This window comes from Entelurus aequoreus, linkage group LG08, assembly GCF_033978785.1.
Source record: "Entelurus aequoreus isolate RoL-2023_Sb linkage group LG08, RoL_Eaeq_v1.1, whole genome shotgun sequence".
NCBI lineage: Eukaryota > Metazoa > Chordata > Actinopteri > Syngnathiformes > Syngnathidae > Entelurus > Entelurus aequoreus.
Genome location: NC_084738.1, coordinates 44,721,075 through 44,736,350, shown reverse-complemented (window position 1 = coordinate 44,736,350; position 15,276 = coordinate 44,721,075). Strand labels below are relative to the sequence as shown.

The following is a 15,276-nucleotide window of genomic DNA, read 5'->3' as shown; positions in this document are numbered from 1 at the left end:
TTAAAAGTCAGTTTAAAAGGACATACTGTATATGTATAATCAACGTTGTATCAATGTCTTGTGCCTGCTGGGAGCATATTAGAAAGTGTCCAGTAACAAACGTGTCCGCATCATTCAACTTCATGAATTATTGGGGCCACTAGATGTCGTCATAAAAACAATTGCCACTCCACTTCAATTTACAGACAGATTAGTGTTTTTCATACCTACCATTGTTCTCTGCATAATTCCACTTCATCAAACCTTTTATAACATTCCACACTTAAAAAAAAAAAAAAAAAAGGATGTATAATTTGTGCTGATATCGTATGGGATCAATATCAGTATCTGCAATATATAATAATAAGGCTCCAATATCGGTATGGTTTTGGACATTCAAATGTTTTATTGGGACACTCTTACTTGCAATATTGTTTGTTGTATTTTCAAATCTTTACTGAAGAATTATGAATATAAAAGCAGGTTGGCTGTTAATACATAAAAGTCTAGCAACACTTGGTCCTGGTTTTGATGGCTGTTACTCCGTTTAGGTCCAGGTATAGACACAAGAATGTGATCAGGCAACGTTTTAAATGTGGCCGATCAAGTCAACCTTTCCAGACAGGCGAGCAGACAGGGCACTCTGGTCACGGCACATTGGGCCCACCACTGGGATCAAGCATTTCCGCTGCTATCTCATGTCGCCTCACGCACGCACACACACGCACACACACACACCCACACACACACATGCACATAAACGCACTCACACACACATAGAAGGATCTGGAGGGATCAATTTCACAGAATTACACGACCAGCTTCGGTTTCCCAGGCGCTCCTCACATGCTCCACCACCGCTTCCTCCAGCTGACTCCTGACCCTGGCCGCCATTAGCGAGGTCAGAGGAGTCAGCAACCCTTCGCTGGCTGCTGGAGGGCCTGCCACCCCCTCTCCAAAAAAATTATTCTGACTATTAAGTCTGTCTGTCTTTTTTCCCCCTCTCCGCCCGTCACTCCCAAGGCGTAAGGCCAAATGTCAAACGTTAAAAGCTGTTCAGGCTCGTTATGGAATTAGCGAGGGAAGGTGAGGGATTGGACTTTGGCGTGAACGTGCGGCGCCTTTTTTTTTTTTTTTGACAAGACTTCAAGCCTAACAGTTGTGAAGGTTCCCAACATGGTGGAGACACTTTTTGGCAAGAATAGTAGCGTGGCAGTACCTGAAGGGTACCTATGACTGCCCCTCAGCTTGTAACTGTGAACATAACTTCATTTCAATGTGTATTTGCCTCGTGATATTGCTACACCAGAGGGTCTCAAACTTTTGACCAAGAACCACCTCAGAAAACATTTGGCTCTCCAAGTACCACCATAATGCCCAACATTAAAATACAGTACCACAGTAGGGCTAAGTAGTCATTAAAAACAAGGCATATGTCATGATCCGTGGCCCGGATCATGTTTTGTTATTTTCTGTTAGTTTTGGACTCCCTCAGGTCCTGTTTGTGCACCTCTGGGTTTGTTTTAGTTTCCATGGGGATTAATTGGGTTCACCTGCCTCTGGTTGGTGGTCTGCACGCTCACCTGTTGTCGACCACTAATCAGAGAGCTATTTATTCACCTCTCTCGCCACACTCGTCCTGGCTTCATTGTTTGCTGTACGCAACAGGTTACGTTGATATTTCTTGGCTTCTAATTTATGCTTCCGGTGCTAGTTTGTACCTTAGCTTCACATGCGATCATCACGTTTTCCCTTCTACTTGTTGTCTGTTTTTGGTACGTGTTTTGAAGATTAAATCATGTTCCTACCTGCACGCCTTGTCCAGAGTGGTCCGTCTGCATCCCGAGGGAACGAACCCCGCAGTAAGCTTCGACCCCCCGCCGTGACAGCAGAGGTATATTTAATATTTTTAGCCACAGTTTGAACAGTAACACTGTGCTTGAATATCGGAAAATAAAACCGTTTTTGAGCGAGTGATTCTTTGGTATCCCACTAGATCAGGGGTGTCAAACGTACGGCCCGAGGGCCACATCAGGCCCGCGAACAGGTTTTATCCGGCCCGCGGGATGAGTTTGCTAAGTAAAAATGAGCCTGAAATTTTTAAATGAAAAAACTGCTGTTCTAAATGTGTCCACTGGATGTCGCAACAGCAATTTTTTGTATCTTTGTAGATGATGCTACATATGTACAAAATAAACCACATGATGTTATTACATCAGTCAGGGAAAACGATCAAACTACCTAAATAAAATCCTGTAATTAGATTTAGATATCATTTTTTTATTATGATTGATTGAAAATTAACACCAATGTGTTGAATGATAAACATTATCACATAATTTATTCAGAAAATATAAATAACGACAAATAAATTATTAACCGCAACATGCAAGTGTAAAAAAAAACAACAACATTCTGATTTGTACATTTGTGCTTGTTCTATTTTTAAACAAAGAAAACAATCTGAAGTTTTCTTTATTTTTAAATTATCGTGCCGTGATTTTACCAGTCCGGCCCACTTGGGAGTAGATTTTTCTCCATGTGGCCCCCGATCTAAAATGAGTTTGACACCCCTGCACTCGATGGAGCCCGCGTACCACAGAATATCTGTACTACACAGTTGACAGCACGTTTGGTATGACATTTATTTTTTACTAACAAATCGATGGATAACTTGCTCGAGGAGTCATAGGTCAATTTACAAACCCCCTCATTGTACAAACTTCTCGATTTATGAACCTCAAGCCGACTAAAAATATGCTTTGGTGTACAAACCTTGTCTCCGTGTATGAACATTTCCATCCACCCAGACATTTTGTGCCTGGCACCACATCCATAGTGGGCGGGCTGATCTATTCCCAGTGCTCATTCAGTTTTAGCTACTTTTATATTTGGTTTACTTTTTTAATGTTCTTTAGCCTTTTTTTTTTTTTCAAAATGTTTTCTAGTTTTGCTAGCTCAATATGAGTCCAAAGCATGCAATGGACAAGCGATGTGTGGTTTGAAACAATCAGGAAGTATCCACAGTGTTGTCGACACTGCCTTATCCCGCACTTGCCCTTCTTTCCGCTGCACGCAAAGTGGATTTTTTTTTATTTTTATTCCTAATCATTTTTAGTGACCTGGCTGTTAAAGTTAAGGAGTTTTCAGATTTCGAACTGAGTCCACCCCAGAGCTACTGAAAGTGTGTGTGTGTGTGTGTGTGTGTGTGTGTGTGTGTGTGTGTGTGTGTGTGTGTGTGTGTGTGTGTGTGTGTGTGTGTGTGTGTGTACAAATGAAGATAGTTGAGCTGTTATTTTGACTTTGTTATTGAACATGAAGTTGATCCATCACCCCCTTATTATATTTGTTTGATATACAGTACTGTTTTGCACTTTATATTGTGTTCAAAACATACAAACGTTTGCTTAAATATAGACTTTTGTCAAAACTATCTATTCATATTTACATAATTTCTTAAGGAGAAATTTGCTTCAATATACAAACTTTTCTACTTACGAACCCTGTTCAAGAACCAATTAAGTGGTGGTTCCACTGTAGATATTTAGGTGTTTTTGATGCCAAGTATATATTCTGACATGATCAGGTCATATTACAGTTTCAAATGTATGCAATTCCATGAAGTAATCTTTACTGTCAAAGCGCTTTGAGTACCTTGAAGGTAGAAAAGTGCTATACAAGTATAACCCATTTATCATTTATCATTCTTTTGAGGTATGCACACGCGAGCAATCCCAATCTCCAATTAAGATAAAAGTCACCTTGTGCTCTTTGCTCTGGTCCACTTTCACTCGCTTTAGTCGCTACTCTGGCCGCACAGCAGACCGCTTCACCCACTCCAAACACCAGGCGCCCCCGAACCCCCTCAAATCAAAGCAGTGAGAGTCTGAGGACGCGCCCAGCAGGTAGTGTGTGTTCTCCCTCCCATCCACCTGTCCCACTCAGCTATCAAGTGTTCCAGACGTGAGGGATGAGGGGGATTAGACGGCCGCTTGGAACATCACAGACGTATTTTCTTCTTACGAAAACAAAAAAAGAAAACCCACACAGATGTGATGTTTGAAACGTCAACGGCTGCTCAGCCAGTCTGTTGTCTGGAACGGTCTGCCACAGGTGCCCCACCAGAACACCCCCACCCCTTTTTTTTTTTTACATGAACTCACAGCTCAACTTACTGTATTTGATGTATTCACTTTAAATGACACAGATGGCCGGCTCACTTGATTCAACAATATACAGCAATGTTTTTAACCATTATTCTAATATTCATGTAAATGTAAAATAGATTAAATAATATAAATCATTAAATAATGTAAATAATATAAGTAAATGTGATTAAGGTATTAATACATTTATTAATAATATATTATTAATATTTATTAGATTTTACTATTTTGACATCAAAATAGGTGACTTCCCCATCAGTATTGTAATATATCTTTCAAATAAATGTATTAATAAATATAATAAAATAATTAAACTAAGGTTATTTAAGTGAACAATTATATATTTTTAAACCGTCACAAAAGTAGGTGACTTCCCTATCAGTATTTTCAAACGACTTTTAACTCTTGTTTAATTATTTCTAGTACTATTTTATGTTAAAATATATTACTTTAAATTACATTAATTCAATAAAATAATTATAAATAATCATTTTTTTAATCACAAATTTTATTTTTGTGTGACTTGGTTTTTATTGCAAATGTTTATTATTTAAAAAATGTAAACAAGATGTCCATGAGGTGATGATCACTCTTCTTTTATAATAATTTTGTACATTTTCCTACGAGACACAATTTTCTACAAGACACAATAATTCATTTAAAGTGTGTGTTCGTGTTCCTTTTTTTTAATCCATCAATGTTATGAAAATCCGTTTATTTTTACGGTAATAATATTGCATTGCGAGTGCAACGTGGCAGCCATCTTTGCGGAGTTGTAATGGAATGTATCGCTTTTGAGGTTTTTTACATGATATAATTTCTTATTCTCCAAAAACATGCACCTGGGGATAGGTTGATTGGCAACGCTAAATTGGCCCTAGTGTGTGAATGTGAGTGTGAATGTTGTCTGTCTATCTGTGTTGGCCCTGCGATGAGGTGGCGACTTGTCCAGGGTGTACCCCGCCTTCCGCCCGATTGCAGCTGAGATAGGCTCCAGCACCCACCCGCGACCCCGAAAGGGACAAGCGGTAGAAAATGAATGGATGGATGGATAATTTCTTATTCTCATGAAAAATGTCAAAACTGAAAGGCTCTAACAGGTTGTTTATGTCAGCATAGTCGTGGTGAGGACATGCCTGTTGGGGTACGAGGCACAGAATAGTGTCAGTGGGTCAACTTCGACACTTTTTTCACAACTTGTGTGTGTGTGTGTGTGTATGTCACCAGGCCAAAGAAGTCAAGAGAACCGCTAACAGGGGAAGCAACAAGGGCAAACAATGACACCACATCCAAACCTTCACAAAGGACAATACTGGTAAAGGTCTTACACACACACACACACACGCACACGCACACGCACCCACACACAAACGTCAAGGCACAATAGCGGGTGTCGCTCACGTCTTAGGGCAGGATTATCCGCTGCTTCCTTTCGCTGTTCCTCAAAACAATGACAAGCCTCCACATATTGTTTGGGTTTTGCCTGACGCTAACCCTGCAGACGCCTTCACTTTAGCTCATTAGCATTTCTCGCTAATTTGTTGCCATTTCTCGCTTTTGTTTATTGTGTGATATTGCTGTTGGTTACACAACAATTGCCTGCATTTTTTAAAATGACGCTTTTGTGCGTTGAATGCTTCAATTTTGAAACATCTTGTTTCATTACAAAGTGACATCTCCATCTGCTCTGCAATGCAAATTAAAATGACAGTGTTGTCATGTGATATTACAAACTCCAAAACCAGTGAAGTTGGCACGTTGTGTAAATGGTAAATAAAAACAGAATGCAATGATTCAATAATCCTTTTCAACCTATTTTCAATTGAATGGACTGCAAAGACAAGATATTTAATGTTCGAACTGGAAAACTTTGTTATTTTTTGCAAATATTAGCTCATTTGGAATTTGATGACTGCAACATGTTTCAAATAAGCTGGCAAAAGTAGCAAAAAAGACTGAGAAATTATTGTTCCACAAGGGAAATTGACCCACACAGTAGCTCAGTTACAAAGGATGGAAAGGGTGAGAATGGAAAGGATAATACACACAAGGGCACAAAAAGAGGGCGAAAACAAAAGGTATAAAGTAGACTAAAAATGCATCCAAGCAACGTAATCATGAACACCCCTGCTTATTTCAGCGTGGTTTCATAGTAAAAGAGTGCGGATACTAGACTGGCCTGCCTGTAGTCCAGACCTGTCTCCAATTGAAAATGTGTGAAGTGTCAAATACCACAATGGAGACCCCGGACTGTTGAACAACTTAAAGGCCTACTGAAATGAATTTTTTTTATTTAAACAGGAATAGCAGATCCATTCTATGTGTCATACTTGATCATTTCGCGATATTGCCATATTTTTGCTGAAAGGATTTAGTAGAGAAAATCGACGATAAAGTTCGCAACTTTTGCTCGCTGATAAAAAAAAAGCCTTGCCTGTACCGGAAGTAGCGTGACGTCACAGGAGCTAGTATTCCTCACAATTCCCCGTTGTTTACAATGGAGCGAGAGAGATTCGGACCGAGAAAGTGTCGATTACCCCATTAATTTGAGCGAGGATGAAAGATTCGTAGATGAGGAACGTTACAGTGAAGGACTTGAGAGGCAGTGATGGACGTATCTTTTTTCGCTCTGACCGTAACTTAGGTACAAGCTGGCTCATTGGATTCCACACTCTCTCCTTTTTCTATTGTGTATCACAGATTTGTATTTTAAACCATCTCAGATACTATATCCTCTTGAAAATGAGAGTCGAGAACGCGAAATGGACATTCACAGTGACTGAACATGTAAATACACGATTAATAATTCAGCTTTGCGAAGCTAAAAAAAAAACAGAAGCTAACCTAGCTGCGTAGCCAACGCGATAGCACCAGTCTCAAATCCAGATAGAAACTAAATAAAAAAAAACCCTGACTGGATGGATAGACAGAAGATCAATAATACTATTAAACCATGAACATGTAAATACACGATTAATAATATTCCGCTTGGCGAAGCTAAAAAAACAGAAGCTAACCTAGCTGCGTAGCTAACTTAGATGCGGCGGCGGGCGTTGTACGCTTTTGACGACACCCCGGCCGCCATCAGAGTCGGCAAGAAACATATATTTCCCCAAAGTTACGTACGTCACATGCACATATCGACACGCACGTACGGGCAAGCGATCAAATGTTTGGAAGCCAAAGCTAGACTCACCGTAGTGCGTCTGTTATCCTGCTCAAAACACAACACAACCTCCTGGTGTTGGTGTTGCTGTAGTCCGCCGCTCCACCGATCGCACCTACAACTTTCTTATTTGCAGTCTCCATTGTCCATTAAACAAATTGCTCAATCGCTTTATTAACAAGCGGTAACTGGTTGTAGTTCAAAAAGTAACGCACACACATACACGAGCTGCTGTTAGCCAAAAGTCACGCTCACACACACTCAAGTTCTCCGCCAACTCACTTGCGCATGCGCGTTCCCCAAACCCTTAAAGACACAGTACACTAATGCAAATATCACAGATATTACAGTATTGTACTTAGCCGCTAAGACACCGATCGATCCCACCTACAACGTTCTTCTTTGCAGTCTCCATTGTTCATTAAACAAATTGCAAAAGATTCACCAACACAGATGTCCAGAATACTGTGGAATTTTGTCGAAGAAAACAAGAGGCTTTTCTATCGGGTCCGATGGGGTCCAACCACTTCCGTTGCTTTTGTGACGTCACACGCATAAATCATATCCAAAGGAGTTTTTCAACCGGAAGTGTGGCGGGAATTTTAAAATTGCACTTTATAAGTTAACCGGCCGTATTGGCATGTGTTGCAATGTTAAGATTTCCTCATTGATATATAAACTATCAGACTGCGTGGTTGGTAGTAGTGGGTTTCAGTAGGCCTTTAAGCTGTACATCAAGCAAGAAGGGGAAAGAATTCCACCTGAAAAGCTTCAAAAATGTGTCTCCTCAGTTCCCAAACGTTTACTGAGTGTTGTTAAAAGGAAAGGCCATGTAACACAGTGGTAAAAATGCCCCTGTGCCAACTTTTTTGCAATGTGTTGCTGCCATTAAATTCTAAGTTAATGATTGTTTGCAAAAAAAAATTAAGTTTCTCAGTTCGAACAAGAAATATCTTGTCTTTGCAGTCTATTCAATTGAAAATAAGTTGAAAAGGATTTGCAAATCATTGTATTTTGTTTTTATTTACAAATTACACAACATGCCAACTTCACTGGTTTTGGGTTTTATACAATTTTTGCAGTTTCTTTTAGTGCCAAAACTGTTGGCGTGTTGCAAAAATCGCCAGAACCAGTTAACTGCTTGTCGAACTCAATAGCCTTTTTCCTTAGAAACTAATTAGCATTAGCTCTTCAGCAATTGCACTTGTTTTGCTGTTTAACTTACATGGCGTCGTTTTTGATCATTGTGTCGGTTTTCCGTTAGCTACAGGACAACGCCGTAGGTTTTTTTTCTTAGCGTTTTTTTTTTGAGTAAATTCTGAAAAAAAAGTTCGGATAACATGCAGACATTTTTGTGTGTGATTGTTTTGACAACAATGTTGTCACTTATACGTAAAATTGTGACATCATAACCCGAACTGTTACAGTTTACAGAAAATGCAAAATTGTTTTTATTTTTTTTACCTTGTGCCCTAAAATACCTAACGAACAACAACACCCCACAGATGTTGGATGTGCACAACATCCACCACAGATAATTATTGAAATCCTTGTTGAACAATTACTTTCAACACAACAGGGTAGGAGTAGTTGTTTTGCCGAAAAGGGCTACCCCCAAAAGGTGGAAAAATAGCGGCGTTTACAGGCCCTGGCAAATGACGACTAATTACACCCCTTATTTGTAACGTTTGTTTTGCTGTTGAGGCGACTTCCTAAACGTCATCCATCAGCGTTGCTCTGTCATCATGGCCGCCCGGCGTCACTCGTCAGTCATGCAGACGCAAGGCTGGCTTTTTTTTTTTTTGCAGGAAGTTCAAACCCAAACAACCAAAGCACCTGATGATGACATGTGTGGCCTTTTTTCTTCCTAAACTCATTAAATGGTCTGGTTCCGGGCCAAATGATGGTACGACATATTTTGTAAAAGTTCTCATGGGAACTATTAAGAAAAATATAAGAACCAAGATCAGATCCAAGCGCAGTCTTCACTAAAACCAGGATTGTTTTTGGCCCTGAGTGCGAGATTCAAGTTGGTGGCCTGATTTCCAAAGGAAGGGGGTGGTTGGGGGAATTGGGGGGGTAGGAGCGCGTTGGGCGTCCATCCCTCCCTCACCTTCAAAGGCCCCCCTCCACCCCTGAAAGGCCCGACTAATCACAACATGTGATGAGACCGCTTAGAACAAAGACGAAGGGGCAGAAAATAACAGCGTGGGAACTCTGGGTGAACTTGAAATACAACAAATGAACACAACACAGACCCCCACCCCCACCCCCACCCCACCACAACCCCCACCCTCTCACTGCCCTCCCGTACTCGCCCCTCCCTTCTCCCCTCCGCCCTACCTACACGCACTAATGTGGATGCACACCTGTGTTTATTGTGACAAGAGATTCAGGTTGCACCGCCTCGCACATGCATGAGCGTGACTCTCTCGGCACACGCACACACACACACACACACACACACACACACACACACACACACACACACACACACACACACACACACACACAGTCTCAACAGCGAGATGAAAAGGGTCGCCTAAATGCTTCCTTTCATTCATAGGAGGCCTTCTTGATTATTATTGCCACTTCATTTGCCTCGTAAGGTCTCATGCTGGAGCTGTCCCTAATCATTTGGTTGGCTTGTTTATTGTTGAACGAATATTTTGCTGACACTGTCCGCCTCTTTAAAACAGCCAGTTCTCCAAATGCACTCTTGTATAGAATCTCACACGTTGTTGAATGAAGACATTGCTGACAGTGCCAGTCAAAACTGAGCATCTTTAAATCAAAATGGCCAGTTTTTCAATGAAACTTGTGAATTGAATCTCAGATTTTTTTTAATGAAACATTAAGAAGAGCATCTCATAAATAAATAACGTAAATAAAATACAATTTCAATGTAACAATATGCTAAATCTCACATTTTGAATGAAACCCTTACTGACAGTGTCAGTCAAAACTGAACATCCTTATATTAAAATTGCCAATTTTTCAATAGAACTCTTGTATTGAATCCCATATTTTTGGAATGAAGCCCTGAAATGAGCATCTTTAAAATAAGACGACCAGTTTCTTAATGTAATGCTTTTATTGCATCTCACAGTTTGAATAAACCCTTGCTGACAGTGTCAGTCAAAACTGAACATCTTTAGAATAAAATGGCCAGTTTTTCAATGGAACTTTTGTATTGAGTCTCACATTTTTTAATGAAACCCTAAACTGAGCATTTTTACTTTAAAACGACCAGTTTTTCGATGGAACTCTTGAATTAAATATCACATTGTGAATTAAACTTTACTGTGTATATAATTGAACTGTGTTTATGTTGTGTATAATGTGTATTTATAATATGTTGTACGAAGGACATTTCATAATTTTTGGAAGTTCATCTTGTACTTGACATTGTTTATAGGGTTAGGCGCAATAAGTGTTCAACTTCAGCCTAAACCCTTTCGGTCTGCAACATTTTCATTTTCAATCCATGAATGTACAACTGTTTGTTTATTTTGTTGACAATTGACCGAAGAATAATAAATAATCAAAATAATCAAACCCTCACTGACAGTGTCAGTCAAAATTGAAAATATAGTAATTTTTCAATGGAATTATTGTATTGAATATTTTTTTTAATGAACACTCTGCTGACAGTGTCAGTCAAAACTGAGTAGAGGATGGGGAAATAACCGATTTTTAGATTAATCGCAATTCGAACATGGACAATTAAAAATCTATTAAGAAACGTCAATAATCAAGAATTTATTTATTTATTGTAAACAATGTAATGCAGACCGTATCTAAAATTTGGCTGGATGTAGCTATCCACCTCACCGAGAGATCCAACCAGGGCATTTATGTTTTACACACATTTAATATAACATAAGTGTGATGGTAATTAATGTAACTGTTTCTTATTACAAATGCACTGTTTTTAAATGTTGCAAGTGATAAACACTTAAAAATGAAAAAATATATAAAACTGCATCAATTTATATAAAGATGCACCAATAATAGATTTTTTTATCGAATCGTAGCTCCTGAATCGTAATTGTAATCGAATCGTGAGGTGCCCAAAGATTCCCACCTCTAAAACTGAGCATCTCTTATTCAAAACAGCCAGTTTTTATATTGAGCTTTTGTATTGAATCCCATATATTTTTGAATGGAACCCAGTCAGAACTGAACATTAAAACACAGTTTTTCAGATGAAATATTGCACTGGATCACACTGTAATAATAATAATAATAATCATTGGTGCCATATCAAAACTGAGCATCTAAAGCAGCAATAGGCAACTTTACAACTTTCAAAAAATAGTTTCATATTTTTGGGGGATGATACATGTACTTACAACTAGTTGAATGACACGTCTGTCATGGCCTAAGGGGGGTCTGTATCACTTTCACTGGCACTTAGCAACTTTGAGGAGGGTGGTAGGAACCCTGCCACACAAAAAACTACAAATATGCAGACTGCTTTATGACATATGTCACTTCCTCTTTTTTCCATTCGTTACAAAGACGGAAGTCGATGCGAATGCCTATGTGCAATTACTGCTGTCATGGCTGAAGCTGTAAAACAACAACAAAAAAATATTAAAGTTTTGTCTTAGGAGACAAAAAAAAAGAAAAAGGGAGGATACCCGGATAAAAGGTCAGTCAAGGCCCGGCTTTCACTCGCTGGCATTAGCTCAAAGATGAGAAGGGATTTCAGACCGATGCTGTCTTGGCTCTGTTCTTGCTAAACTAGTAAGTGACTTTCGATGCTCAAATCAAAATGCTAATGCTAATGTTAGTTGTCGGAAACTAAAATAAATATCAATCAATCAATCAATCAATGTTTATTTATATAGCCCTAAATCACAAGTGTCTCAAAGGGCTGTACAAGCCACAACGACATCCTCGGTACAGAGCCCACATACGGGCAAGGAAAAACTCACCCCAGTGGGACGTCGGTGAATGACTATGAGAAACCTTGGAGAGGACCGCATATGTGGGTAACCCCCCCCCTCTAGGGGAGACCGAAAGCAACGGATGTCGAGTGGGTCTGACATAACATTGTGAAAGTCCAGTCCACAGTGGATCCAACACATCAGCGGGAGTCCAGTCCACAGCGGGGCCAACAGGAAACCATCCCGAGCGGAGACGGGTCAGCAGCGCAGAGATGTCCCCAACCGATGCACAGGCTAGTGGTCCACCCGGGGTCCCGGCTCTGGACAGCCAGCACTTCATCCATGGCCACCGGACCTATGCAACTCCCCCTCGCAAGGGACAGGGGAGAAGAGGAGAGAAGAAAAGAAACGGCAGATCAACTGGTCTAAAAAAGGGGGGGTCTATTTAAAGGCTAGATTATACAAATGAGTTTTAAGATGGGACTTAAATGCTTCTACTGAGGTAGCATCTCTAACTGTTACCGGGAGGGCATTCCAGAGTACTGGAGCCCGAATAGAAAACGCTCTATAGCCCGCAGACTTTTTTTTGGCTCTGGGAATCACTAATAAGCCGGAGTTCTTTGAACGCAGATTTCTTGTCGGGACATATGGTACAATACAATCGGCGAGATAGGCTGGAGCTAAACCGTGTAATATTTTATACGTAAGTAGTAAAACCTTAAAGTCGCATCTTAAGTGCACAGGAAGCCAGTGCAAGTGAGCCAGTATAGGCGTAATATGATCAAACTTTCTTGTTTTTGTCAAAAGCCTTGCAGCCGCATTTTGTACCAACTGTAATCTTTTAATGCTAGACATAGGGAGGCCCGAAAATAATACGTTACAGTAATCGAGACGAGACGTAACGAACGCATGAATAATGATCTCAGCGTCGCTAGTGGACAAGATGGAACGAATTTTAGCGATATTACGGAGATGAAAGAAGGCCGTTTTAGTAACACTCTTAATGTGTGACTCAAACGAGAGAGTTGGGTCGAAGATAATACCCAGATTCTTTACCGAGTCTCCTTGTTTAATTGTTTGGTTGTCAAATGTTAAGGTGGTATTATTAAATAGATGTTGGTGTCTAGCAGGACCGATAATCAGCATTTCCGTTTTCTTAGCGTTGAGTTGCAAAAAGTTAGCGGACATCCATTGTTTAATTTCATTAAGACACGCCTCCAGCTGACTACAGTAAATAGCCACCAGCTCGTTAGTTTGCAGTTCCACATTGACACGACCAGCCAGGCAACAGTACTGTATAAAGAAAAGAAGTACGATGACTGCATACGGCAAATATAAAGTTGGAGTAAAATATGTAATAGGTTCCTACTGTTGAAAGATCATCATACTGAATCATTGTGGTATTATTGTGTCAGTTTATATGTACGTGATATTAGTTTCTGACGATTTACGACGCCATGCGCTGGTCCTCTTGGGAAATGTGGTCTTCCTTCAGGCAAAACATTACTTCGGTCCACTGGCGCCGCCAAAATCAAGCAAAACTGAGAGTTGTTAAGTGGGGCTTTAAAATTGCCAGCTTTTTAATGAATGTCTTAAGTTGGATTTCATCTTAATAATCATGATACTGTCTAATGAAACCCTTGCAGACAGTCTCAATCAAAGCTGAGCATGTTTTCCTTTAAAATGGTTGATTTTTTAATGAAAGTTTTATAATGCCTGCTCAGTGGCCTAGTGGTTAGAGTGTCCGCACTGAGATCGGTAGGTCGTGAGTTCAAACCCCGACCGAGTCATACCAAAGACTATAAAAATGGGACCCATTACCTCCCTGCTTGGCACTCTGAATCAAGGTTGGAATTGGGGGTTGAATCACCAAAATGATTCCCGGGCGTGGCCACCGCTGCTGCTCACTGCTCCCCTCACCTCCCAGGTGGTGAGGGTGATGGGTCAAATGCAGAGGATAGTCTCACCACCCCTAGTGTGTGTGTGACAATCATTGGTACTTTAACTTTTTAATTAAAAAAAACTTTCTATTGTATACAAACACTGAATGGAACTGTTTGGGGTCCTTCATCCTAGATCTGAGGATGATGATGATGATGTGGATCCTCCAGGGTTTTTGGGTGAGGAGGCAGGCAGGGAGGGATGGTGGTAGTTGGTAGCTTCCTCTGGCTGCGGTGGCGCTCCCGTCTCCGCTGCTGGGCTGAGTTGGGATTGGATTACAGGTTCACACGCTGCCTGCAGACCTCCCGTCTACCAATTGCTCCATTCATTGCAGTGCGGGGACGGCCCGCCAGCCCCTGATTGGTTATCAGCGCCGGTCGGGGGAACTTTCCCACGGCCAACGCGTGCTGACAGCCGGCCAGCCACTCCTCATCATCACTACGCACACGCAAACACACACACGCACACATGCGCACACACGTACGGGGAGGGAGGGGTCAGAAAGGCATGGACAGAAAGTCTATTGGACCGCTGTCAAAGTTTCTCCAAAGATCCTCAATGCATGAGGAAGATGTGTCACTCTTTGACTTTTCAAGTCTCACAATTCTAGCTTTTTTTGCTTCAATGCCATAAAACACAGCAGCCCGCTCCTGTCACAGAGAGGATCTTTGGCTAATGTTTTTATAATAGGTACTAAAAAAAAGCAGAGTGGCATGTCACATAGAGGATCTTTAACTAAAGTTTGTCTAATAGGTTCTAAAAAAAAAAAAAAAAAGCAGAGTGGCATTTCAGACAGAGGATCTTTGACCAGTGTTTTGTAATAGGTCCTAAAAAAAACCAGCAGAATGGTCCTGTCACTTAGAGGATCTTTTACTAACTTTCTTTGCAGCATGCGTTTTTGAAGTTGACTTACTGTATGTGCTAAAAAAGAAACAGCAGAGTTCCAGTCATATAGAACAGTGGTTCTCAAATTGGGGTACGCGTACCCCTGGGGGTACTTGAAGGTATGCCAAGGGGTACGTGAGATTTTTTTTAAATAGCAACAATTCAAAAATCCTTTATAAATATATTTATTGAATAATACTTCAACAAAATATGAATGTAAGTTCATAAACTGAACATCAAATCA

At 40.4% G+C, this 15,276-nt stretch overlaps 1 protein-coding gene across 1 annotated transcript in view; it reads left to right on the top strand.

The window, feature by feature from the left end:
• The window catches only part of hey1 (hes-related family bHLH transcription factor with YRPW motif 1), a 54,478-nt gene that overhangs the window by 24,599 nt on the left and 14,603 nt on the right, over positions 1-15,276 (top strand). The window contains exon 2 of the mRNA XM_062056599.1: positions 5,373-5,460. The gene's annotated coding sequence lies outside the window, so the exon portion shown is untranslated. The remainder of the gene's footprint in view (positions 1-5,372; positions 5,461-15,276) is intronic.